Source organism: Triturus cristatus, chromosome 8, assembly GCF_964204655.1.
Source record: "Triturus cristatus chromosome 8, aTriCri1.1, whole genome shotgun sequence".
Classification (NCBI taxonomy): domain Eukaryota; kingdom Metazoa; phylum Chordata; class Amphibia; order Caudata; family Salamandridae; genus Triturus; species Triturus cristatus.
The window spans coordinates 53,447,751-53,474,110 of NC_140591.1; the positions used below are offsets into that span (position 1 = coordinate 53,447,751).

A 26,360-nucleotide genomic window follows, 5' to 3' on the forward strand; every position below is an offset into this window, starting at 1 on the left:
CGTGCCACATGGCCGTTAGGTACTTTGCCACAGCAAAAACAATCGGAGGTGACAAATCGGTTTTGAGGATTCTAAATGCAGGGAGGTATTTCCTAAAGCCCATATTTTTAAGAAAAGGTAAGAGCCAATACCTCCTTGCTCTTTGGTAGGCTTTACAAAAAAGGACCACGTGTAAATCACTCTCCTGGGGATATGTGCAGGCTGGGCACTGCTCTGTTGTTAAGAGGTGGGACCAAGAGCTAGTGAAGGCCCTCAGAGGTAGAGAGCCATACCTCCACTGTAAGTAGAGTTTTCTTGTCAACACAGGACCCATACCATCTAATACAATTTCCAATTGATAGGAATCTTTCAGTTGGATAAATGTGTGGGTCAAAGATCCCGCACGTGTGTTGCCTAAATCGGTAGTCAGCCTTGTCTGATAGTAAAGTTGTGTAAGTGCCTTTCGAGAGATCCTCCTACTTGAATTAGCAGGGTCAGTCCATAATTCCGGGAGACCTAAACTTTCACATGTGCTCCTTATATATTTTAGCCAGGGGATGTTATTAGTGTTTGGTAAAGCCAGGAACTCCTGGAGCTCAGTTCTATAGTCACTGAGATCCTGGCTGCTCCATATTCGTCGCCAAAAGGCTAGGGGCTTTATACCTAGCTCCTCGGCAATTGGCCTTAGACCTAAATCCAGTCTCAGGGGGAGCAGTGGGGTGCTGGAAGGGAGGGTCACTATTTGTCTGAGGAATTTATTCTCTGTAGTTAAATTTTTTACAGGAACATGGCCCCAAAGTTCCGCCCCATATACAACTGAACCCCGGGCTTGAGATTTGTAAATCTGTATCATAGGGCCCAGTGGGCGATATATAGATTTGCCTGTCATCCTTAAAATGCCCCCCGCCTTCTGCAATAATTTCAGATTTGCCTTGGTCGTATGTGTCCTCCATGTCATCTTCTCGTTCAGGGTTACCCCCAGGTATTCAAATGTGGAGACCCTCTCCAATCGCACCGTACCCAACAAAGGGTTTGGACGTGTTGAGGGGGTAGGGTTTAGGATCATGAATTTTGTCTTGGAGGCGTTGATTTCTAAGCCCCTCTCGGTACAAAATTTCAAGAACCCGTCCACTGTCCGTTGGATTCCCATGGGGGATTTGGACAGCAGCAGGGTGTCATCTGCAAACATTATGGCAGGCACCCTGCTGCCGTTCAGTTTGGGAGCATCGATGTCTTTAAAAGAAGTATGTGGCGTAACGAGAGGTGCCAACTTTGAAACTCGGGAACCGGGTCAAAGTCTCAGCGACGGATCAACAGCCTGTGTTTCTGTGCAAATTACTAAATCTCCCCGTGCCTACCAAAAATGTATAGGTCCTTATGTAACGCAACTGGTGCTCATGTAAAGACACTCCGATACCTTAGGGTCGAGTTTGCACTATATAGAACTGCAACAAAACACTTTTTTAACTAAGAAGGAACATATTTCCCCCCCCCCCCCTCCCTCCCTCCCTCCCCTTCACCCCTGCCGGATTTGGGGCTGGCTAACCAGGTCAGACCTATTTTCGGTCCCAATCCGATCCTGCCTAGTACGCCCCTATAAAGGGACTACTCCCTTACCTCCATCTCAAGATACCTGGATATCCTTCTGCTTTCACCAGGCTCTTGTCAGGGTCGGCTCGCAGTGCAAGCGCTGCGTTGTGTACATGGCTGTAACACCCCCCCCCCCTTCCCCTTGCATCTTCAGATTGCCCAGGCCACTGAAGGAAATGTGGAACGATCCAAATACGTCTTAGAGTAATATATTATTTTGGGAACATCAACTTACGAATGTAAACGCGTACCAGCGATTTACTGTTATTCTTGCTCTGCGTCACAAGAAGTAGTACAGAAGGCTCAGAGGTGCTACTCCCAGAATGCATCAGGACGTTACAAGGATTTCTGTATTACACCATTGCACAGAAGGGTCTCTTTCCTTAAGCGGCAAGGCCTTTTTTAAATTTCAGTTTTTCTCAGAGGAGTGTCCCACATCATGGGTGTATCCAGCATACGGGAACACTGTGCTTGCTGGTAGTTTCTACGGGAAAGAGAAGCTGTCCCCAGAACATAACCACTTTAACGAGGCAGAACTGTCAGAAGCAGTCCACTTTTTATTTTTTTCACTTTCATATAGTGCGAACTGTACCCAAAGGTATTGGAGCACTTTACATGGGCATCAGTGTGCCCAGAATCAAAGGATGTTGAGCTGACACCGAGACTCGAACCTGGTTCCACGAAGGAGAGCCTGGTACATGCACAAGCTGTGGAGCTAGAGTACTATGGCACAGTCCAGTGGTGCATGTACACAGTCTGGGAGCAGTGGCCCCTGGTGCCCCCCCCCCTTTACATGCACACATGCTGTGGGATCCTGTGCTGCACTCTCCTCTGATACAAGTACACAGTCTGCCACCATAAAACCCAGGGCCTTAGGTCGGCTTATGGGCTGAGCTCCTCTACACGCAGCAGACACTAGCAGCGGCGTGCTGGCAGATGGCCTATACTGATCCGGTGCGGGCACAGCCTGCTCCACGGCACGCAGCTTGGGCTCGGTGGCAGCTGGCCTATATGCTGCTGCTGCAGTGTGGGTTCACATCGACCAGCCGCACCCACCACCGGCTGCAGAGAGCCTTTTCTGGTGCAGGTTGCAGTGTGCAGTGGAACGCACCACAGTCCCCCCCCCCCCCCCCCCCCCCCCCCCCCCCCCACCACCCCCCCTCCCAATAGTGCAGCGTGGGCTGTAGTCCCTGACAGTCCACGTCTGGCAATACAGAACCCACGCTGATGCAGTGTGGGCTGGGGCCGATCACCTGCATGCAGCTCCAGACCCACACTTACTCAGGATGGTCTTTGCCTGTCTGGCCTACTGTGGCCTCAACCGGCACCGCACACCTTGTATTAGTGCCCGATCGGCTGCAGCCAGTACCTGCACCATAGGCTCCGCATTAGTGTAATATATATAGGCTATGTCACGGACAGTAAACTTGTGTACTATGGCTTATGCAGAGCAGCTGCAGGAGGCATTCCCTCCATGGCCCCAGATGGATGCAGTATGGACGGAGTCCGAAAGGCCGCAGGGCTTTGACATTGGTTTAGCACGAGCTCTGCCTGACTAGCCGCAGTCAGCACCGCCATCGGACACTACACAGAGGTGCAGCGTGGGATATGTTTGAAGGGCCACACCGAGCACCACTGACCACACACAGGTGCATTATGGGCTCTTCCCTACCGGTCACACCTGGTATCACCACCTCCATAGCGTCAACTAGCGTCACATAACGCAGTACTTGTCTCTGCATGTTCAGCTTGCCTGGCGGGCTCCGTGTCTGTATGCGTTGTTGTGTGTATGCGTAGGCTGGTAACGTCATATGTGCTTGCATAAATGTGATTTTATTTTCACGGGGCATATCCGTTTGCGTCCGTTGGAGTTTCTATGTTTCTGCATTGTGACTTTTGATGGCCTTAGAGTGTGTTCTTGCCGCTGTCCTCCAGTCTTAGTCCATCTTTGTGTATTTGCCTCTGTATGTGTCTCTGTGGCAGTGTCTCTATGTGCCTGTCCTTTTATTTGTATGACTGTCTGAAGTTGTCTCTATATGCCAGTTTGTAGATTGTGCCTGCTTGATTTCATATTTCTATGTCCATTTGTTGGCGTTTCTCCGTGCCTGTCTTTGTTTGACTTTGTACCTTTGCCAGTTTGTGTGTGTGCCTGTTAGTGTTTTTGTGTGCCTGTCCGATTGCGTGTCTGTCGGTTTCTGTCCATGCCTGTCTCTCATTAAGTATTTACCTGTTGACCTTTGTGTCTGTGTACCAGGATACTTATTTGCCTTTCTTCTAATGTGCGCAAAAATTTGAGTATATATTGTGTGCGGTAATTTTGTGTCCCTCTACCATGTGAACAAGTTGTGGTGTTCTCATTGGACAGTTTATCACTTCCGTCTGGCTACGTGTGCCATTTAATTTCTTCGTATATTTTTGCGAGCATGTTGGGCTACATTGTTCCTTGTATGGTGCGCAAACGGTGCTTCCAGGTGTTCGTGTGGTTGTCTTCCTGTCTGAGTGTAACTGAATCTGTTGTGGACTGTGGTATGCATACGATTCGCTCTCTGAAGCAGCTGAAGATTGCTGTCTGTCTGTGTAACTATTTGCTTGTGTGTGAGCGTGGCTGCTCGTCTGCGTGTGTTAACAAGTGTGCCTGGCTGTATGTGCTTGCCTTTCTTTCAATTGTCCTGGCTTTCTTGTTTGTTTTCCATGATTTCTACCTGTGTCCACCCATGCGCATTTTTATGTACGTGCTATGGGTGTTGGTATGTCTCTCCGCTTGCTTTCTTCCCACTTGCTTCAGAACCCCCACACTGTTCTCCCATGCCTTCTTTGTGTCCCTCCTCAGTTATTAACATTACTTCTTAACACCCGCCGGGCAGGTAACTCGTCCGTGTGGTTATGGCTGTGAGATATATACCCAATCTCTCTGAGAGAGCTGTTATTGTGTAGGACAGTGTATCACACAGCCATAACCAGCCTGGTGGGCGACACCTGGAATAAGGCAACACTTTTAGGTTTTGTGAAGCGCCTTGAGGCAGAATGCTGAGCCTGGATGCGTTCTAACAGGTTATGCCTATGGGGGAGCGGACTCGCTCGGTGACTCTCCACCACTCAATGCTGATCTTGCTCCCTGCAGTGACCTTTAAAATGAGGACTAGTGTGACCTATAAGAGGTGTGTGTGAATATTTCAATATTGCTGAACATATCGACCCCCACAGTATAGGCTAGTGCGCTATGCTATTCTTAAAATATAATCCATACTGTCACTGGCCTTTCCTAGAGCAAGTCTGTGAGCCATCCTTATGTGACACCTGTCCTCAGGCGCTGGGAAATCTGCTGGGATCTTGTAAATGCATTCTTGCTAATGGTCGTAGTTAAAAGTGCAGTGCATGTTGGCGTGGCTTAGCGCCCGGAGAGAATGGCGGCGTTCGTGTGACGCTCCGGCAGGCGGATCGGAATAACCGTGTCCTACGGCTCTCCTGTACAAATGGTGTGCGGTTCCTGACGTCGGATGGTATGCTGTCACTAGCAAGCCTCTTTCCGAGACCTTAGGCAGCCTGTGACTCCGCGAATCCACTATGTTACGCTCCGCATTTTTGAGGTGATGACAGCGGACGCCATCTTGAATACGGCGTTCTTTCTGTGAGGAGAACTCCCGGTGAGAGAAATGTGGTACGCTCGTCCACATGGTGTTTTTCTCCTTCTGGCCACCTAAAGCTGTACAAATTGAGGTCTCAACTCCTTTGGAGCCCCATGTCTGGACTACTTTCCCCCTGGGTCTTTTGGTTCATTCCCTAATATTATATTTTCTTGCATTGCACCTATTAGATTCTGTCATGGACGTTATAATTTATTTTTCATTGAGCTTGGGAGGAGCCCTGGTGTCTGAGTGTAGTAAGTTACATTTCGGATGCTGGGTTTCCAGACCCTATGCTGGCTTTTTGTGTATGGCGAATTAAAGTTTTAATTGATACCACCTTCACTTAAGGAACCAGGTTATTCTAGTCATTTTACCAGCGATTCGAAATGTACAATAACGGTTTCTTCTTTGGACACTGGCAATCCTTCGGGGAGCACAAGCCCACGCCTTATGTGTGCGGGGACGGATGAGGAAACCTGTTTGTTTGTCTGAGGCACATCTCTCCTCTCTTCTATGGGCAGAACATATAAGGAGTTGCGCAAGCCTTCTCCAGCTCCTCGTAAATTTCTCCTTCACACCAGCTCTAGATTTCAGTGTCTGGAGATGGCTGACTCCTCTGACCCTTATGCTAAACTCCCCTCTTCTGCTCCAGCTTCACAAACGAGCGGCGTCGCCAAGGGCTCAATCAAAAGACTCAAAAAGGACCCCCCTTCTCCTCCCAAACAAACTTCACAAGTAACAATGGATATCCTACTGGAGGAAATTAGGGCTCTGCGTCCTTTTATCGAAGAAACTAAAACTACTCTTGAGGAAACTAAATCTACTCTTCAGCTGTTGTCTGACAAATGGTCTAATATTGATGGTCGTGTAACCCTTCCATCTGTGGATACTCTTACCTCCTCTGTTGCCAAAGTTGACCCTCTATGCGTCCAAATATCTGCACTCCACAAACAACTTGAGAATTTAGAGAACAGAAATCGGAGGAACAATCTTCGTATTTATGGCCTGGCAGAAAATTCAGAGGGGTCTGATGCCCTTGCCTTTTTCAAATCCTTTTTGCCGAAGATTCTCAAACTGCCAGATACCACTAGTCTCAATATACAGAGAGCTCATCGTTTAGGTCCTCTTCCTACAGGCTTCTCTACTACTCCTGTTAAAAGGCCGAGAGGTGTTATCCTCTATTTCCTAGAATACACGGATTTACTTAGTGTTATCTGCGGCCAGGGCTCTTCCTCAACTCACCTGGTCTGGTAATCAGCTTTTCTTTTCACAAGATTATGGTAAACCTACTGCTGATCGGCGCAAGGAATTCCTTTCACTTAGGCCACAGCTACGTTCTATGGGAGCGAGATATGGTCTTTTCCATCCCTGCCTTTTCAAGGTGACTTTTAACAACAAGACTACTACTTATGATGATCCACTGAAACTAAAGAGTTTTTTGTACTCTCATAATGTCACTGGAATGGACACTGCTGGTTCTTCAAGTTCTTAATTTTTAAATTTTGTTCACATATGTTAAGGCTTTTACGCTTTACTTCTTGTTGGTTATCCGGATTGTTCTGTTTATATAATGTTTATTAGCTGTATGTTTTACGTTCACTTTTTATATTTCTAATTTTTCACATTTGTACTCTTTCCCCTTTGCACAGGTTTCTTCGTCCGTACCGTCACCCACCTTCATGTTCTTGGAGTTCGTTGTGGTTGTTTCCCTTCCTTGCCTTCCCTTTGGAGCTCACGACCCGTCATTGTTCTATGTGGCCTCCATCCTCCCCCTCGTTTGTTCGTTTTCGTCATTATGTAAGTTTTTTACTCTTTATCTTCTGCTATTTTGTCTTTACATATGCTCTTACCTTTCTTTTTCTTCTTTGTTTCTTAGCTAATTCCTTCTTTCATATCTTTGTTTCTCCTCAGCATCTTCCCTGTCCACTCTTCTTGATCCAGTTCTTTTTTTTACTATCTTCTTTGCTTATATTTTTTCTATATTTCTTCTTTTTTACTCTCCTTTCTTCTTTTCATCGTGTAATTGGCTTTTTCTTTGTTCTTTATGAAATTTTCTTCTCTTATTTCAGATGTACAGTATTATTATGCTTTACTTGCCTTTTTGTTTCAAGATTATTTCTCAACTGGCTTTTTGATATCATATTTAATGTTGTTTTATGCCTTTGAATATATTCTCTTGGAATGTTAGAGGTTTGCATTCGCCAATTAAAAGACCGAGAGTATTATCCCATTTGACCAAACTTAACGCGGATATAGCCTGTATACAGGAATCACATTTATCGGCAGTTGAATCTGCTAAACTGCAAAGAGGTTGGGTGGGTGAGGTTTATTTCTCTCCAGGTGACGGTAAACGTAACGGCGTTTTGATCCTGTTTCGAAAATCTCTCCCAGTTAAATCAGTAACTCATTTTGCTGATATTTCTGGTAGATGGGTATTAGTTACTTTAATTTTAGATAATGTCCCTATGTCTATTTTAAATGTGTACGCTCCAACAAGTGGAGATGCCTCTTTTTGGACTTCTTTAGCTCCGCTAATCACTCAACATTATGTTGATAACTTTTGTAATGAGGTTTTTGACCCTTTTTTGGATAGGCATTCAGCTAGCGCATACATACCACACGAGTCACAAAAGTCTTTTACTCCTCTTATTGCGCAATACAAACTCACTGATGCTTGGAGACTATGTAATCCCACTTTGCGAGAATACTCTTTCTTTTCACCCCCTCACCAAACTCAATCTCGTCTAGACTATTTTTTTATTTCACATCACCTCACCCAGTCCCTTATTTCTTCTGACATTGGCTCCATCTTGATTTCAGACCATGCCCCAGTCTCCATTGTTCTGGATGTGGTACAAAGGCCTACCTCTATTAAAAAATGGCGTTTTAACAACGCTCTCCTTGATACACATTTTGTTTCCTCTTTTACATCCTTTTTTCACGAAGATTTCCCATTTAATCATACAGGTGAAGTTCCATTCCCCGTAGTTTGGGATGCTTTCAAAGCAGCGGCCAGAGATTTCATCATGAATTATGTCTCTCGTAAAAGGAAGAAAAGTGCAGTGCATGTTAAACTGGGAGCGCACGCCTTGTTTTGCTCCGAGATATCTAACAACAATGTCTCAATGTGGGATTCATTGGAAGGACAAGTTATTCCAAGGCGAACCGTATCGGAGGAATGAATCCATACAGGGAAGACACAGGGAGACCAAGAATGTAGGGAAGAATTATATTTTCAACACATGATGGACATATTACGTCATATGTACATATCATACAGGTGAGAAGCACTGCGTGACACTTAGTGGAAATGTAACCAACAAAATACTGTGCACAAGTGCTCGTGGAATTTGTGACGGCGCAAGTGACACATAAAGTGGTATTTACAGCGGTGAAAGGGCGCAACAGAAAAAACAATGGTACATTAAATATGCCGGAGTTGGGGCATTTACACAATTAATGCAGGAATTTTCAAGGAACAATAGAGCAAATGCCCATGTTAAAAATGCGCCAAAAGTAACGCTGTTGAAGTCGACGGCGTTTCGGCCTGTAACATTCTAGGCCATCATCAGGACTGTTTACACATATTTGGGGCAGTGCTAAGGTAAAAGGAGAAACATATCTCAAAAAAGAACTCTATTTGAAATGGATCAAAGAAGGAAGAAAGGGAGAGCCGTGCAGCGGAGTGGTGACCACGGGCGACGGAAGGCGATCAAGCGTGAAGGACTACTGAGCGGCCTAGGGTGAGGGGGCAGCAAGGGGAGATAGACAGAAAGACAACTCAAAGAAGTGTCGGAAGGAGTGGCCGTTTGTGCATGGATACAGCGACGGAGCCGAGTGACTCACGCAAGCGAAGAGAGCGGTGGACGAATGCATGCGTGCAGTGCCCAAGAGATAGGCATCTGTACATGGTCGTGGCGATGAATAGTTCGGTGTGAGCGAACCACGTGAAATGCCCCATTTTCAACCTCTCAGTATAATCTTACGCCATATGAAACCAACCTCCTCAGTAAAGGATTATCGTTCGTACCCGCAGACAGAAGTAATTTTTTTCGAGATCTAGGAGAATCTATTATTATTCTTCAGACGAATCAGATTGAAACAGTTCTTCTCGGAGAGACCCTCACGGGAACGAAATACATGCTCCCCATTTCATTTACCATCCACCTTCAACCCTCCATCAGTACTAATGCCCCCAGAAGTTCTTACCTTTGAGAGAAGGATTCTACTTGAAATGAAGAACATTCAATCACAACATGAATTTGTTCCTTATAATCTATCCTTGGAAGAAAAACAGGCCTTTCATCACCTTAGCAAGAACAAAGATTTAATCATCAAGCCCGCAGATAAAGGGGGAGGTATTGTCATACAAGATCAAACCAAATATGACATGGAAGTACTTAACAACATGGAACACTACCGTGCTCTTCCCTCTGACCCTCTCCCGGGTATAAGATCTAAAATTCGTACCTTGACTGACCAAGCTAAATTGGATAATATCTCTGATAAGGAGGCCCTGTTTCTTAACAAAATCCATCCACGCACTCCAGTACTCTATGTCTTACCCAAGATACATAAAAATCAACAGAATCCTCCTGGTCGGCCTATAGTATCTGGATGTGGCTCTATTCTGGAGCCCATTGGCAAATCCATCGATAGCATCCTTAAAGAATTCGTACCTAAGACGGATACTTTCGTGCGAGACAGCATGGATTTAATTAACCTTATTGAAGATACCCCTTTCGTACCTGGTACTAATTTGATGGTGGGTATGGACATTGAATCCCTCTATACCAATATACCCCACAGAGAAGGTCTCGAAGTCATAAGAAATACCCTCAACACTCGACCTTCCCCCTCAAGAATACCTACCGATTTCGTGATGGCCCTCTTGGAAATTGCCCTGGAAAATAACTACTTTCTGTATAAAGACACCTACTACTTGCAGATCAAAGGAGTCTCCATGGGCGCATGTTTCGCTCCAAATTTTGCCATCTTGTACGTACATCACCTCGAGAGCACATTGATCCTAACCGACCTTAACCCTTTCAGAAAAAACATCATCTTTTGGCGTCGCTATATAGACGACATCCTGCTTATCTGGACAGGTGGCAAGACTTCTCTCTCTCAGTTCACTGACTGGTTACACAATAGCCAACAACATCTCAAATTCACAGTGGACCCGAAAGAAGATAACCTCCCATTCCTGGACCTCACTCTACGGGTTGAAGACTGTAAAATTGGTAACTCATTATACAGGAAACCCACAGAGCGCAATACCTTACTGCTCTATTCTAGCCACCACACGCGTGGTCTACGCGACGGTCTCCCATTTGGACAATTTTTGCGGATTCGTCGCAACTGAAAATGGCGCAGAGACTTCTTCAAGGAGGCCGCAGTACTAACTGCCAAACTTGTGGCCCGTGGCTACCCCCGAAAACTGGTTAACAGGGCACGGAAACGAGCATGGTATAACCATTGCGACACTTTACTTACCCCCAAAGAGAAGAGATCGAACAGCCGGATTCCATTTGTGTCTACCTTCTCACCCTCCAGTAATAAACTAGCCAAGATCATCAAATCAAACTGGAACATTCTAGCTCCACTCACCATCTTCAACGAACCCCCTCTATTTTCTTACCGCAGGGGCAAAAACATAGCTGACCACCTGGTACATGCGATCACCTGGCCACCAACACCGGCCATATCAGAGTCAATTCAAAACTCATGGAAACTACCACCGGTGCGGGGCCACTACAGATGCCAAAGATGCGCAGCATGCTCCTCTACGACTAACGCAAATACTTTTGAACACACCGGTTTGAAAGTTGATCTGAACTCCTTCACCAACTGCAGGTCCCAAAACGTGATCTACCTGATAAAATGCCCCTGCAATAAACTCTACATCGGAAAAACCACCCAGATGGTCAAGGACTGCATCCTGCAGCATCGTAGCCGCATTAGATGTGGGGTCCTAACAGCCCCTTTGGTCTCCCACTTCAAAGAAAAAAATCACAATGAAGCCGATTTCACCTGGCTAGTAATTGACAAACCATCCACTCCATTAAGAGGCGGAGACATTCAAAGACTTCTGAATAGGTGTGAATGCCGTTGGATTGCTCGCTTCAACACCATTGAACAGGGCTTGAATTCTCTTGACGAATGGAATTCCACCCTTGCATAATTATGACCTTCTGCTGCCCACTGCCTAATCTGTCTAGCTGATACGTTCTCCAGCTTTACCAATTTTTGGTTGCATGCCAATTTTTGGTGGTCCACCTACTATTGTTCTTTTCCTTCCTTTCACCTTTTCCCCCCCCCCCTTTTTGCCTCCCCCCCCCCCCTCCCTCTTCACTTCCTTCCCTCCTCTTGCTACATTTTATTTGCCCTTTACCCCTATTTACATATGTACTATTGTCGACTTTGGTTGCAATTTGTTTTTAATAATTTATGTCCCGTTTTTCAGTTACATGAAGTATGTCTACTTATTGTTAAATGATACGATGACATTGTACCAATGAGACGCCCTTATCTCCTACGGCTGCAACCTTAATTTCTCCCCTTGTTGTTGACCATTGGCATTCCTGCTTTCCTTTCTCTCTTTCCCCCCCCCCCCCCCCCCCTTTTCCCCTCCCCTCCTCTTTCTTGCTCTCCACTCCTTCCCGGTTCGAGCGATGCACGTGCCGGACCACTTCCGTGATTCATGGTTTACCATTAGTTGTTATTTCAGTTGCCATGACTCCCTGTTCCGCGCCTCCTAACAAATCACAACTCCGTTTCCACTTGCACGCGCTCTACTCGTTCTCACCCCTCCTGTGATTCGTCCACTTGCCACGTGACCCGGAAGCTCCGTCTCTATACCTTCCGCCCAGGCTCCTCGCACATCACTCGCCGCCGGACTGATGCCGGCCACCTACTAGCCACGGACTCCCTCCCGGTGATTCACTCGCCCTTCAATTGTAAGTACTCTCTCCCCTCGTTTGGCCCTCTTCCCTTGCTCCTCTACCTGGCCCGAATTTTAACCCCTTCTTTTCCTTTTCCAGCTTTTTCATTGACTGTGTCCCCCGCCCACGATCAAGTAAGTGCTGCCCCTGTCCCCCTTTCTCCAGTCCCTCCCGGACCTGGCTTTCCCCTTACCTCTCCTTTCTCCCCTTTTCCAGTCTAGACCTTCACGGACCTCCCCCATTTTCCTCGAGGCCTTGACCTGCTGGATAACTTTGTCCACCATTTCCGTGCAAGTAAGCCATTTCCCTTCCGTCCCTTCACGGTGCTTCAGTATACATTGCCTGTGGTCTGCTCGCTGCCGGTCATGGTCATTTTTCCACCTTTCCCACCGCTATATCCGTTCACTTCACCGGACCGTTATGGATGTGCACAGTCACCTACTTTAGTCACTTTGTTTCGACCATACCTAAGATGCCATTCATTAGGGCATTTCACGTGGTTCGCTCTCACACCGAACTATTCATCGCCACGACCATGTACAGATGCCTATCTCTTGGGGACTGCACGCATGCATTCGTCCACCGCTCTCTTCGCTTGCGTGAGTCACTCGGCTCCGTCGCTGTATCCATGCACAAACGGCCACTCCTTCTGACACTTCTTTGAGTTGTCTTTCTGTCTATCTCCCCTTGCTGCCCCCTCACCCTAGGCCGCTCAGTAGTCCTTCACGCTTGATCGCCTTCCGTCGCCCGTGGTCACCACTCCGCTGCACAGCTCTCCCTTTCTTCCTTCTTTGGTCCATTTCAAATTGAGTTCTTTTTTGAGATATGTTTCTCCTTTTACCTCAGCACTGCCCCAAATGTGTAACCAGTCCTGATGATGGCCTAGAATGTTACAGGCCGAAACGTCGTCGACTTCAACAGCGTTACTTTTGGCGCATTTTTAACATGGGCATTTGCTCTATTGTTCCTTGAAAATTCCTGCATTAATTGTGTAAATGCCCCAAATCCGGCATATTTAATGTACCATTGTTTTTTCTGTTGCGCCCTTTCACCGCTGTAAATACCACTTTATGTGTCACTTGCGCCGTCACAAATTCCACGAGCACTTGTGCACAGTATTTTGTTGGTTACATTTCCACTAAGTGTCACGCAGTGCTTCTCACCTGTATGATATGTACATATGACGTAATATGTCCATCATGTGTTGAAAATATAATTCTTCCCTACATTCTTGGTCTCCCTGTGTCTTCCCTGTATGGATTCATTCCTCCGATACTCTGATACGGTTCGCCTTGGAATAACTTGTCCTTCCAATGAGTCCCACATTGAGACATTGTTGTTAGATATCATGTACCGCCCCAGTCTCACTGTGGTTTATGGGCTACCTCCTGTGGTCTGATACATTTTGTTTTGCTCCGAGGCAAACAACACTCTTGGACCAGTCGCGCAAGTCACTTGTGCTCTCCTGCTAGTCCTGGCTATGGCCCCTGAAGTGGACCCCTGAATACCTTGGATTCCCTTAGTGCATAGTATTACAGCAGTGCTCTCGGACACCTGCCTCTCACGCCATTTAAAACCAGCATTAAAAATGCAATAGTTCTCGTCTTTTATGAAGTTAAAGCCTTTTGCTTTGCTATACAATACCATTAGCAAAGCAAATGGCTTTAACTTTATCGAAAAGAGCAAATTACAGAACAATAATGAAATCACAAGGGAAAGGACGGGAGACCACCAAGAAATTAGAAAAAAAGGGGTTTGTATTGCAGGTAGTTATAACAGCACTACGGTACAATAAAGGTACAAATGACCAAAAACACACATGTGAGCACTGGGCGTGCTAGTGATAGTGAACGGCGCAGTGAGCACAATAGGTGAAGACAGCGTGAACGGCGATAAATTGATAATGACAATATGGTCAAGATATGATTATGTACAATCAAATTTGAACAAATTTGTAAATGGCCACAGAAAAAAGCCAAAGTTCTTTTGCTGGGGGTTGTCGACGGCGTTTCAGCCTGATTGATTCCAGGCCATCATCAGGACAATGGTCATAAATAAACGTGTGCTGGGCGTAAATTTCGTACACGAATTCCAAGGGTAGAGATAGACCAAGTTGTGAAACAATCGTAAATTCAAAGTGTCAATGAACGTCCATGACGTTTGATTCGTCCGTCCATAGGATTTGTTCCTGTCTTTCAAGTCATGCGATCCCCAGCGATTTAGTCCCCTGTCACTTCACCCGAGGCTTGATTTGATGCCCACGCCAGGCTCCCGAATTCCGGTTTTTTCCTGGCCTCATTCCTCCTTGATGTCCAGCATTCATTGACACTTTGAATTTACGATTGTTTCACAACTTGGTCTATCTCTACCCTTGGAATTCGTGTACGAAATTTACGCCCAGCACACGTTTATTTATGACCATTGTCCTGATGATGGCCTGGAATCAATCAGGCTGAAACGCCGTCGACAACCCCCAGCAAAAGAACTTTGGCTTTTTTCTGTGGTCATTTACAAATTTGTTCAAATTTGATTGTACATAATCATATCTTGACCATATTGTCATTATCAATTTATCGCCGTTCACGCTGTCTTCACCTATTGTGCTCACTGCGCCGTTCACTATCACTAGCGCGCCCAGTGCTCACATGTGTGTTTTTGGTCATTTGTACCTTTATTGTACCGTAGTGCTGTTATAACTACCTGCAATACAAACCCCTTTTTTTCTAATTTCTTGGTGGTCTCCCGTCCTTTCCCTTGTGATTTCATTATTGTTCTGTAATTTGCCTTTGAATGATTTCCAGTTGAGACATTGTTGTTTTTGTTAAACATTATCGCCCGGTCTCTGCTGGGATAACGGGTCTACTCCTGTTGTTTGTTTCTTTTTAACTTTATCGAAGGCGAGAACTATTGCATTTCAATGCTTGTTGTCTCTGCTGCCGATCTCGCCAACAGGCCGAGCTGGCTGTAAGAAACTGAAAACGAATGAACTGTCTGTACCAGAAACTTGCACTGACGTTGTAAATGTGCAGGTCACTGAAAATGCCAAACTAAATCTGCACTGAAGCTTTAAAGTGTGCAAATCACTGAGAGAAATACTTGGCCACAACATTTGTCAGCGTACCAATCGCTGTTGGCACTATTTTTAATTAAAAAAAAAAAAATGCCCATGCTGACGGATAGATGACGCTGTCTTCTTTAATAAATAAACAAGAGACAAGTCGATCTTCATTCAGAAGCTATTCTTCGATGCAGAGCTATGTAGAAAAGCAAAAGCCGGTTTACCTTACACTAAGGTAAGCACTGACAATCGCCAAGCTATAACGGGAAGACAATCCGCTGTTGAAATGCATGAGAAATCAATGCACAGTTCCTCCGATGCCTCCGCTGTTCAGTGCATGCAGACCGTCAATGTGCAGCTTTCCAGTCAGTAGCTATGCTTGCTTCTTTTATTATTGCTTACATTTCAAGGCATGATCGATGGGTGTTTTAGCTGAATATGCATCATAAATCCAAAGTTGCTGGGGACAGGGGCCCCAAAATAGGTTTGGCCCAGTGTGTGAGAAAGTGGCTCTGTATATACTGTTCCCAAATAGGTACAGTGTGCACAGAGTCCACAGTGGTTTGGCAGTGTGTAGGAGAGTAGGGTCTGCTTTCTATGTTCACCCCCACTTTTTGCTTTTGCTTTACTGGTTTTCGACTTAGATGTGGCTGTGGGCCTGCTAATCAGACCCACAGCCCTGCTGTTCTCTCTAAATTAATACTATGTACTTTAGGTGCATAACCCATTTGGATAGGATCACCTTATTGGCCCCTGTACAGTGTACCCTAGGTACCCAGGGCATAGGTGTACCCTAGGCCTACCAGGGGCTGCAGCATGTATTATGCCACCCCTGGCCTGGCCTTCCATTTTGACACAACTGGCTGATCACTCAGCTGGGGCAAGGTCGTGTAATCACCCCTTGCTTAGGTGTAGTATTCCTATACCTAACTTACATATAGACACATGTGTACCTATTAGTCACTCCTATGGCAGGCCTTGACAATCCTGGAGGCAGAGTGCTTGGTAACATGTGAGATGGTGCTCTAGCATGAGCTGAGCATGTCTGCAGCTTTCGGAACCTTGTCCTTATAGCTGTTCTATGATATAGCCTACCATATACTCTTAAAGTGCCTTATAATCTTAGACGGTTATGGTAACTATGGTTTGGCTTTATCAAAACATGTCGTGTAAGGTGTCTAACACTAGGGAATAATACCCCCATGCCATTTCTGGACATGAGAATATTATTCCCCCCTTCTAGAGGGAAAGACATGTTAAAATCATACTTCAACTGTTAGCCTCTGACCAAAGCCTCAGCATCACAAAATGGATGCTGCTGCCACGACACAAGTCTGACCTCCTGCAGCTGGGAGTGATCCCAGCCAGGGAGGCCTGGACAATAGGTTTCCTGCTTGGGGAGGTGCTAGCACCTCCCCAGACAGCCTTTAGTGTATTGGGGCAGGGTGGGCTGAAAGGAATGAGACATGCCTGGGGCACACAAGGTGTTCCTTGCATAGTCCAGTTCAAACCGGCGCTGGGGCACTCCAGCCCCAGCTCTGGCGCGAAACTGGACAAAGGGAAGTGGGTGTAACCACCCCCTCCCAGGTCCCACCCATAAGGAGTGACCTAGCAGGTATCCCAGCCCCCAGATTAGTATAAGAGTGGGAGTTGGGCCTCGACTTTAGATTATCCTGAACCTGCAAAACTGAACAGAAACTCTGGACCTTCGACATTCGACGAAAGAAGAAGACTGAAGAATCTCCCTTGTAGCCAAGGAGTGGCTACCCTGTGCAAACAGGCACCATCAAGAGACTACCCTTTGCTTTGCCCACGTTCTACGAGGAACCGACTGCAGAGCCCGACCAGAGCCTTGACTTCCAGACTTCTCCGACCCTCATCCACATCTGCAGCAGAGCTGAGATCCGTGGAGGCGACGAGCGACGTGGGACCGGCTACCTGGAAAAAGTGGCTAGTAACTTACAGCGCAGCTTCTGAGGTACCCTCGAAGTTGTGCACCGGGGATTGAGAAGCCCCAACCCCAAGCACCATCTGCACCGAAGATCAGCCCCCCACACTCCACGAGTCCTGCGTGGGGCCCTTCAGCATTTTCCTGCTTGCCGCGTCTGTCCGGTTGCTTGCCCGCTGGCTAGTGGCCTCTGTGACGACGCACCCTGAAATCTTCTGCGCTGGTTTGGCTCCTCCAGACTGGCTCCCGCTTCTCTGCAAAGAAGAAGCACCCCAGACCTTCCTGGTCTGCACCAGAAGCAAGTCCTTCGTTCTTCGTGGGTTCCGCTTGCCAAGGCTTGGTGAGTCCTAGTCCAACTTCGACGCCGCCGACAGCAAGAGCCTTCGTGGGACAGCTCGCCTCCTGGTCCTGGTCGTCCTCGACGCTTCCTGGTCCTCCTGGCTGCAGCGACAAGCTTCACCTTCACCTGCAATCTTCACGACATCGCCTGGTTCCTTCCTGGTTCCACGTGGTCACTGGCTAGTGACCTTGACTCTGTTCCTTCTGCTTGCAGGTTTCTTCTCTTCTTGATCCCAGCCTAGGGATCCACCGGACACTCTTCACTGACTGCCTGTCAGCATCTTTCTTCAGGCATCCATAGGAGTCGACGACGAAAACGACGCATCTTCACCCCTATGCACCCGCAGCCTGTGGGCTAGGTAACTTGGGTACTCCGGTGCTCATCAGGATAGTGACTATCCTAGTGTCTAGTTTTCAAGTCTCAACTTCCTAGCTACTCCGGAAGTGTCCTAAATCTACCGTTTCCTAAACTGTACTATTGCTATTGACTTTTACGCATTACGCGTGAGTGTTTCCACTCTGCACACGAATCCCGTGGGCCTCCCACTTCCTAACTAACGCTAGTGTAGTGTAGCCCCAGCGATTCCCTAGGCCTAGGCCTATTCTATTTCCGTGACAGTGGTTCTTATACCACTTACTTAGTATATGGTTTGCGTGGCCCCTAGGGCCTAACTGTATTACTTACCTGTGTGACTTACTGTATGCATTAATAAGACTGTGTTGTACTAACCTCTAATCTCATAAAGAGTGCTGAGGGTTTGCTTAGAATAAATACACTTTATTTTATATATATATCTGTTGTGGTGTCCTTTCATTTGGTATTCAAGGGATTATATATGGTATCACAGCTGGCTTCACATGCCATTCAGAGTTTAGCCTAAGACTGCTCTTGTCCATGCTACCACTAGGATAGCTGGTCTATAAGGTTGACTTTACAACCAATCACCATAAGGGTATTTGGACTGATATAAGGTGTACACTATAACTAGTGACATCATACATCAGGCCAACTTCTCACACAGAGGCTAAAGTTAAATACCACCTTACTCTCTAAAGTGGTAGCTTGGTCGAGCAGTAAGGCAGTATCAGAGGACAGTGTTAAGCATTTGTTGCACACACTCAGTCAGCAAATTTTCTCACACACAAGAATTGAACTTTAGGCCAATGGTTGTATAAAAATAGGTAGTTATTTTATTTAAGAACCAACAATAGGTATCAAAATATACTTTCTCAGATTGAGATGCTTTAGATAAATACGTTTCAATAGGCAATAGACTTTTGAATATAATAGTTACAGTGGTTGCAATAGGCAACACCATTTCAAACACAATAATACATTGAGCTCAATGGGAATTTCAAGTTAAATGCTATTAGTTACTTTAAGGATTACTTTTCTAACTCCAGGACTGGATCCTAGATTCAGTCCTGGGACAGTTCCTTGAAACAAGTGAGTAAATACGTTTTAGTTACTGTTGTGATTTTGAAGCAATATTTTGGTATTTTAACCTCTTCTGTGCCCATGACGAGATAGTCTCATCATGGAGCACGGTCGCGCTGTGCCCATGACGAGACTATCTCGTCATGAAACCCGCCCACTAATGTAACGCCCGGCACAGGAGGGGAAAAGGGCGTGGCACAGAAGGGGTTAAAAGTTGACACTTAGAAACTTTTTCTAATAGAATCACCAATGTTATCCTATGAGAGGAAATTCACTTAGCAGGTAAGTGGGGTTATTGTTACTTTTTCTAGTTCAGTGTTGGATCCCGGATCCAGCACTAGCGTACCACCTGTAAGCAGTTGAGAGAATGCATTTCGGTTATACAGGCGATTTTTTACGAATATTTGTAAGTTTGCAAAATCGACACAGAAGAAATTTCACAGAAAAACAGTCAATGGTTTCCTATGGAAGAAAATCCAAGTTACAGGTAAAGTATGTTCTCGTTACTTTTGTAATACAGTGCTGGGCTCCTAGGTTCAGCACTGGAACATCTAGCTAAAACAGGTAAGTAATTACGTTTTCACAGTTAGTGCGATTTTTAAACAATATTTGTAGTTTGCAAAAATCGACACTTGGAAGAAATTTCACAGAAAAACAGTCAATGGTTTCCTATGGAAGAAAATTGACCTAGCGGTAAGTATGGTTGTAATTACTTTTCAGGGTCAGTGCTGGCCACCAGGATCGCAAAACACACAAGATGATGGACAGAATGTTGCACATTGGCAAAACATTCACCCCTGGCCACCAGGATCCAGCACTGGGATCTCTCCTGATAGCAGGTGAGTATTTTCGTTTTCGTTACTCGGTTGATTTTAGGTGAATATTTTAAAGTTTAGAAACTCCACACTTTGAAGAATTTTCAAGTGAAACCAGTCAATGTTACCCTATGAAAGAAAAGTGAGTTATCGGGGTAAGTACTCGACTGGCAGAGTTAAGGTTCTGGGCCTAGACTCAGGGGTCTCCCAGGGTCAGGTAAGTACAGTTGTTACACCCTCAGCGGCACAGGGGCAGACTGGTGCAGAGTGAGTTAGGCCCAATGTTATCCTATGGGAGGCAGGGGGCCTGTGGTTGGTGGCTGCTTGCTAGCAGGCCACGCGGCTGTGGGAGCTGGGCTCCTGGTCACTTGCTCAGGGCAAATGGGGAAGTAGGTTAGAGTAGAAGTTGCACTGCCAGGGTCATTTGGGCGGCTGGGTGCAGGGTGCTTTTGAGCCGTCGGGATCTCAATGGATTGCAATGGGGAAGTTCCAGAATGAACAAAGGCTGCAAGCTCGGGGACGAAGATTCTTCAGGTGCGACCACCACTTCGAGAGGTAAGTTGGATACTTAGAGGATAGGTAGGCACCCAAGAGTGGGGCACGGGGGCACAGTGCGCCGGGTGCAGGGGTGCCTTTTGGCGTCAGGAAATCTTACCCTCTGCTCGTCGCGCTTGGAGGGGTCCCTGGGTCTGAGGCTGCAGGCGTCGTCAGGAGCGTCGAGGTGGGTCCTTGGGTGCTGGATTCGGGGACAGTCGCCGGGGGGACGTCCTCGTGGTCTTGGTACACTCCGGCACAGGCCAGGCTTGGCGGGTGCAGTGTGTGCAGGGTTCGCGGTTCCTGGCTGATGCCAGGGGTCAGTTACTTGCTTTGAGCAGTACCACTGCTCGTGGGAGTCCCAGTTGCTCAGAGTCCCAAGGTAGCCAGGTCCTCCGGGGTTTGTGAGGTTGCTGGCCACTGGAGATGCCGGGGTTTAGCAAGAGCAGGTTCGAGGCTCGACAAGCTGGTAGGGCTGGGGCCAAAGCAGTTGGTGTTTTCCTCTTGTTAGCAGCTGCATGGCGGGTCTTCTTGATCTTCTTTGCTGTTTCAGAATCTGGATCTGAGGAAGGAAGGTTCAGGGTGCCCCTAAATACTAAATTTAGGGGCGTTACAGGTAGGTAAAGGGTAAGGACCAATGGGTCCCTTCCCTGGGGTGGGTACACCCCCTATCCTGCCACATTACTGTGGGAGGGGGGCAGTAGCCTAGTCCTGATTGGGCAGGGCTCCCCATCTTCAAGGTGGCCAGAGCCCGGAGATGTGCTTCACCTTGCCTCCCCCACCTCAGGGGTGGGGTTGGCAGAGGCTGGCACACCCCCTTTCCTTCCTTGGGGTTTTCGGCCAGTCTTCCCGCCAGAGTGGGGGTTGGAACCGGTAGGGGCCAGTTGCTGAGTACAGCAAGTGGCCTGGAGAAGCTCACAAAGGCGGCATGCCTTTGAAGCTTCCTCTGCCCATCCTGGGGGAGGAGACCTAGCACCTGTCCCAGGATGTGCATTGTTGCAGGCCCAGGAGAGCGGATGGCTCTCTACCCAGGGGTCCAGCAACATGTCTGCTGTGTGGTAGCTTAGGCAGCCCCTCAGAAAAGATGTGGATTGTAGGTTAGGTTCAGGGGGCATCTCTAAGATGCCCTCTGTCGTGCATCTTACAGTAAATCCCACACTGGCATCAGTGTGGGTTTACTGTCTGTGCTGAGAAGTTTGATACCAAACTTCTCCGTCTTCTTATATTTATTTTATTTATTCATACCCAGAGTAGACAAGTTTACAAGAATACAAATGATACATAATTTCATAAACAGAAAAAAGCAAAACCAGTTCAGAGAGTTAGTTGTGAACTTAGTGCACTTTTCACAATACAGAGTCAATACACATTCATCAGGATATCAAATACTAATGCGTAAAGCCAATATAAAAAACTTCATACAAATACTTCCTATATAGATGTCTGATACATTTGATGTAAGCAATTTTAAAAAGAGAAAGATAAAAACCAATTTTATCATAATACAAAAAGTTGTCATATCACAAGTTCAGACAGATAGGTCCCTTTAAATGTTAGTAAGAATGCTACCAGTAATATATACAGAAAAAAACAACAATTATTCAGTATATAATTCATGTAAATTCCCAACTATTTAACTTTCCTGTTTATAGACATTTTGCTCACATTATATACGTTCCAGCAATTCAAAACCCCCCGGCCTCTCCACTCCACTATACATGCCCATATTTTTAACCCCCGAATTCTAGCTTTCCTCCCTCTACACACGTATAGGGCTGCCTCCTGTTCCCACACTCCCAAGAAGTCTGGCTAACCACATCTGAAAAGTGGGTGGCTCTCTATCCTTCCAGCGGGCTGCTAACATTATTCTGAAAATAGCTGTACCTAAGAAAAGGCAATATTCTTGTTCATTATTACATCCCAGAGTGCTGTCACAACCCAAAATTACTAGCGTATTGGTCAGCTTGAAGTTACTACCAAATAAGGTTTTCCAGAAGCCGAGGATCCCTGATTTCAAGAGGGTCAATTCCCCACAATCATAGAACATATGTATCAACATAGCCGGGCCCACCCCACACCTGGGACATCTATCATCCACCCTTTTCCCCCATGAAAATAGCGTTGCCGGTGTGAAATAAAGATTAAATATGGTCTTATATAATTGTGCTTTTAAAGTGGAAGATATAAAAATTTCAGCAGATAATTCTAAGCTCCTATAGATATCTGGATTATTCAGTTTCACTGCCCATGATATCTCATTCTTTTCTAAATCATCCGGCAATGCTGCTAATAAAAGACTATATAAACTTCCATTTTTACAAGACTCACTTCTAATCTGATCCATCAAAGGAATCTTCTCAATCTTCACCCTTGTTCTACATGCCCTGAGGATACAATTAAAAAACTGGTTAGGGCGTATCCCGAAGTCATGTTGTAGTTCAGAGAATTGCGGTTGCTGTTTTCTACCATAAAACTCTCCAATAGTGGTAACCCCTTTATTCTCCCACTCCTTCCCCATAATATCATAAGCGTCCCTCTGGAAGAACGATACATGCCATAGGAGGGTATATTGCGTGACCCTGGGAATTCCCATGAATTTTGATATCTGCTTCCACATCCTCCATGCACTCTGTATGATTTTAAACCGAACTTTTTTATACTAACTTTGCTCCAATTGTTTTAAAAGAAGCCCAGAGGCCTCGTTTCCTATTGCCAGTTAAAATAGTGTTGGAATTCTCTCGATCATGTCTTCGCTGCCATGCCTATCCGTCTTCAACAAAAAGGATATTTGATGCAATAGGGCGGCCCAATAATATGATGTAATATTTGGAACTGCAAGCCCTCCTCGATCTTGTGGTAATGTCAGGAACTTTACAGACCTCCTCACCTTCCCATATTGCCACATAAAGTTGGAGAACATAGAATTAATGTTTTTAAGTATATGATCCTCCAAAGCAAGCGGAATCGACCTAAACAGGTATAAAAATTTGGGCAGGATACTCATTTTCAGAAAATTTCCCCTCCCAATAATAAACAAGTGGATCAAAATTCCATTTAATTATATTATCCACTTTTGCCGTAATACGCACTCCTAGATAAACTGCCTACTCTGCTCGCCTTAAATCTTTAAACTCCACATTCTCTGTACAAATAACAATAGTTTTCTCTCTGTTCAGAGTGTATCCTGATAGCAGGCCAAACCTCTCAGTTATAGAATTAATTTCCTCAAGGGCCTCGTTGGGATCCGACGTTAAAATTGCCACGTCGTCCGCATAGGCCAGTATTTTGATCTGATACCCCTTGGTACATATGGGTTTAATTTTACACTACTGTAAATGCTTCTCCACTAATGGGTTGATATATAGAGCAAATAGGATGGGTGAACAGGGACACCCCTGCCGGGTTCCCCTAGATATAAAAACCTCTCCTGACTCTCTACCCATCACTTGTATCCGAGCTATTGGTTCATGATGCATTGCTTTAATTGCTCTAATAAATCCCTGACCAAACCCCTTTAACTCCAAAATCCCCCACAAAAAGTCCCACGTCACACGATCAAATGCCTTCTCGGCGTCCAGAAGGATCATGGCCATCTGGCCCCCCGTTTCAGACATAATATTGAATGAGATCGCTCTACGGATATGGTCTGTTGTTCCTCTCCCTGGTATGAAACCATGCTGCCACGGGGAGACCAGACGGCCAATGATCCCTCCCAACCGAGTGGCTAAGATCTTGAGTATATTTTTGTATCTGTATTAATTAAAGAGATTGGTCAATAAGACCCTGGATTGTCTGGAGGTTTCCCCTCTTTTGGAAAGATTACAATACTTGTTTCTTTCCACGACTCTAGAGTGTTCCCATTGTATTGAATACCTCTAAAGAGATCCAATAAGAGGCATTATTGTCGTGCCCAAGATTTTATATACCCCAAGGGGTATCGCATCAGGGCCTGTGGCCTTCCCTGAAGCCAGGCTCTACAAAGCCATTTGAATCTCTTCCAATGAAATCTCTAATTCTAACTCTCCTTTAAAATCTTCATATAAAACCTCTCCCAGCCCCCCTGATGTCACCATCTGACTAATATCATTCGATGTCAAGATTTCCTCCCTAACCCCTTCTTCAGAATACAGTGCTTGGTACTAGTCTTGAAAAGTTTTAACTATATCCCCCCGGGTCAATATGTATCGCTCCCCCCCCCCCCCCCCCCCCCCCCACACGTTTATAGCTAATATTTGATTCTGCGCTGACTTTTGTCTGGTACGAAGAGCTAGTCTCTTCCCGATTAATTCTCCGCTCTCATATAAGTTATTACGGTGAGACTGAAACTCCTCCGCTGATTTTTGCACAAGCCATCCATTAATCTCTGCCTTAAGTCACAATTTGCCCTTGACTTTGCGTTATCTTTTTTCCCTGTTTAATTAGTAGAGCATGCTCTTCCTCTGCTACTTTAAGTTTACACATTAGCTCTTGATTTTCCTCCATGCGCAATGCTCGTGCTCTAGTAGTGTAGCTAATAGTTTCTCCCCTCAAACCCGCCTTAAAAGTGTCCCAGACCACTATTCTAGAGGCACTGTACCTATTGGTATCAAAATAGTCAACTTTACATTTATTAATATGCTCAATATAATCCATATTTACCAATAGCTTCTTATCTCCCTTTTTTTAATAAAGCCTGGAATTTCCACCCCCAGAATTAACGGATTGTGATCCGATATGACCTTAAGTAAAATTTTAATGCTAGCATTATTAAGGAGATCTGTTGATCCAAAAAAAATAATCAATTCTGACATATTTTTTATGTGGAAATGAATAATATGTGCTTCCTGTATTTTAGGATGTATTTTTAGCCAGCCATTTATCCACTAAACCATGACCTTTGTTAAGTGAGGTTAGTGCCCTGTATATCCTTGGTTTCCGCCATTGATAACTCCCTTGATTGATATGACCAGATTGTGGATCTAAGGCGATGTTAAAATCTCCACATATAATTAGGGGCGATGGCCGCCATGCCCATTCTAGCTCAAGATCTTCAAAAATCTGGGGATCGTCAAAATTTGACCCATAGATTGAGCATATGGTGAAACCCATCCCAAACTCCACTATCGCCCATCTACCCTAGTGTATCAGCTGCCTTACGCTTGACTTGGCTCAAAGATGTTTTAGCCAAGATGGCTACCCCTCGGATGTTTGAGGTTTGAGATGTAGATGTCAAAAGATTATGGGTCCTATGTAGGTAATTTCTATTTACCGATTCCTAAATACCGAATTTTACCGAGCCGGTATTTCAGAATCAGTAAATAGTATGTAGGTAAAAAATCGGTAAATTTTACCGATTCGGTAATATTCGGTATTACCGATTCGGTAAATACCGAATCGGTAATAAGGCATACCTTCCCATTCATTCCTAACGGGCCTGGAGGACCATAGGAATGAATGGGAAGCCATTCACTATTACCGATTCGGTAAATACCGATTCGGTAATAGGGGGAGCATATTCAAGGGTGGCAGGTTGTCACATTGACACCCTGTTGCACCCCTGAATCGTGCATGTGTGCACATGTGGCGCTCATACATGCCCTAAGGGCATGTATGTCTGCCACATGGCGCTTTTAAAAAGCACAGAATTGCTTTTGAAAAGGTATTTGGTATTTACCATCAACTTGTAGTTGGTGGTAAATAACGAATCCTTAAACCAAAAATGCACTCACTTGAGTGCTCCCTACATATGATTTAAGGATTCGGTAATTTACCGATTCGGTATTTTAAGAAAAATACCGAATCGGTAAATTACCGAATCCTTGAATCCAGCCTCCTACTTCTCAAAGGGCTAAATACCGGTCGGTAACGGAAAATTTACAGTTTTTCGGCCGTTACAGACCGGTATTAGCCCACCTACATATGGCCCTATATCTCTGAATTGTTATCCAGTGTCTTTTTTTCCCACGGTAGATGGGTCTCTTGCAAGCAAACCATGTCAAATGAATTTAGCTTTACCAGCTCCCCCAATTTACCCCTCTTGGTTACATCATGTCCTGCTACATTGATTGAACAGATGTTTAGTCTCCCCATCTTAATTTGATTTTAGGGAT

The 26,360-nt window shown here is 45.6% G+C and overlaps 1 long non-coding RNA gene across 1 annotated transcript in view; it reads left to right on the forward strand.

The window, feature by feature from the left end:
• Positions 1-26,360, forward strand: part of LOC146800057 (uncharacterized) — a 76,742-nt gene that overhangs the window by 3,189 nt on the left and 47,193 nt on the right. Inside the window, exon 2 of the long non-coding RNA XR_014968045.1 lies at positions 6,845-6,992. This is a non-coding gene — a long non-coding RNA (uncharacterized LOC146800057). The remainder of the gene's footprint in view (positions 1-6,844; positions 6,993-26,360) is intronic.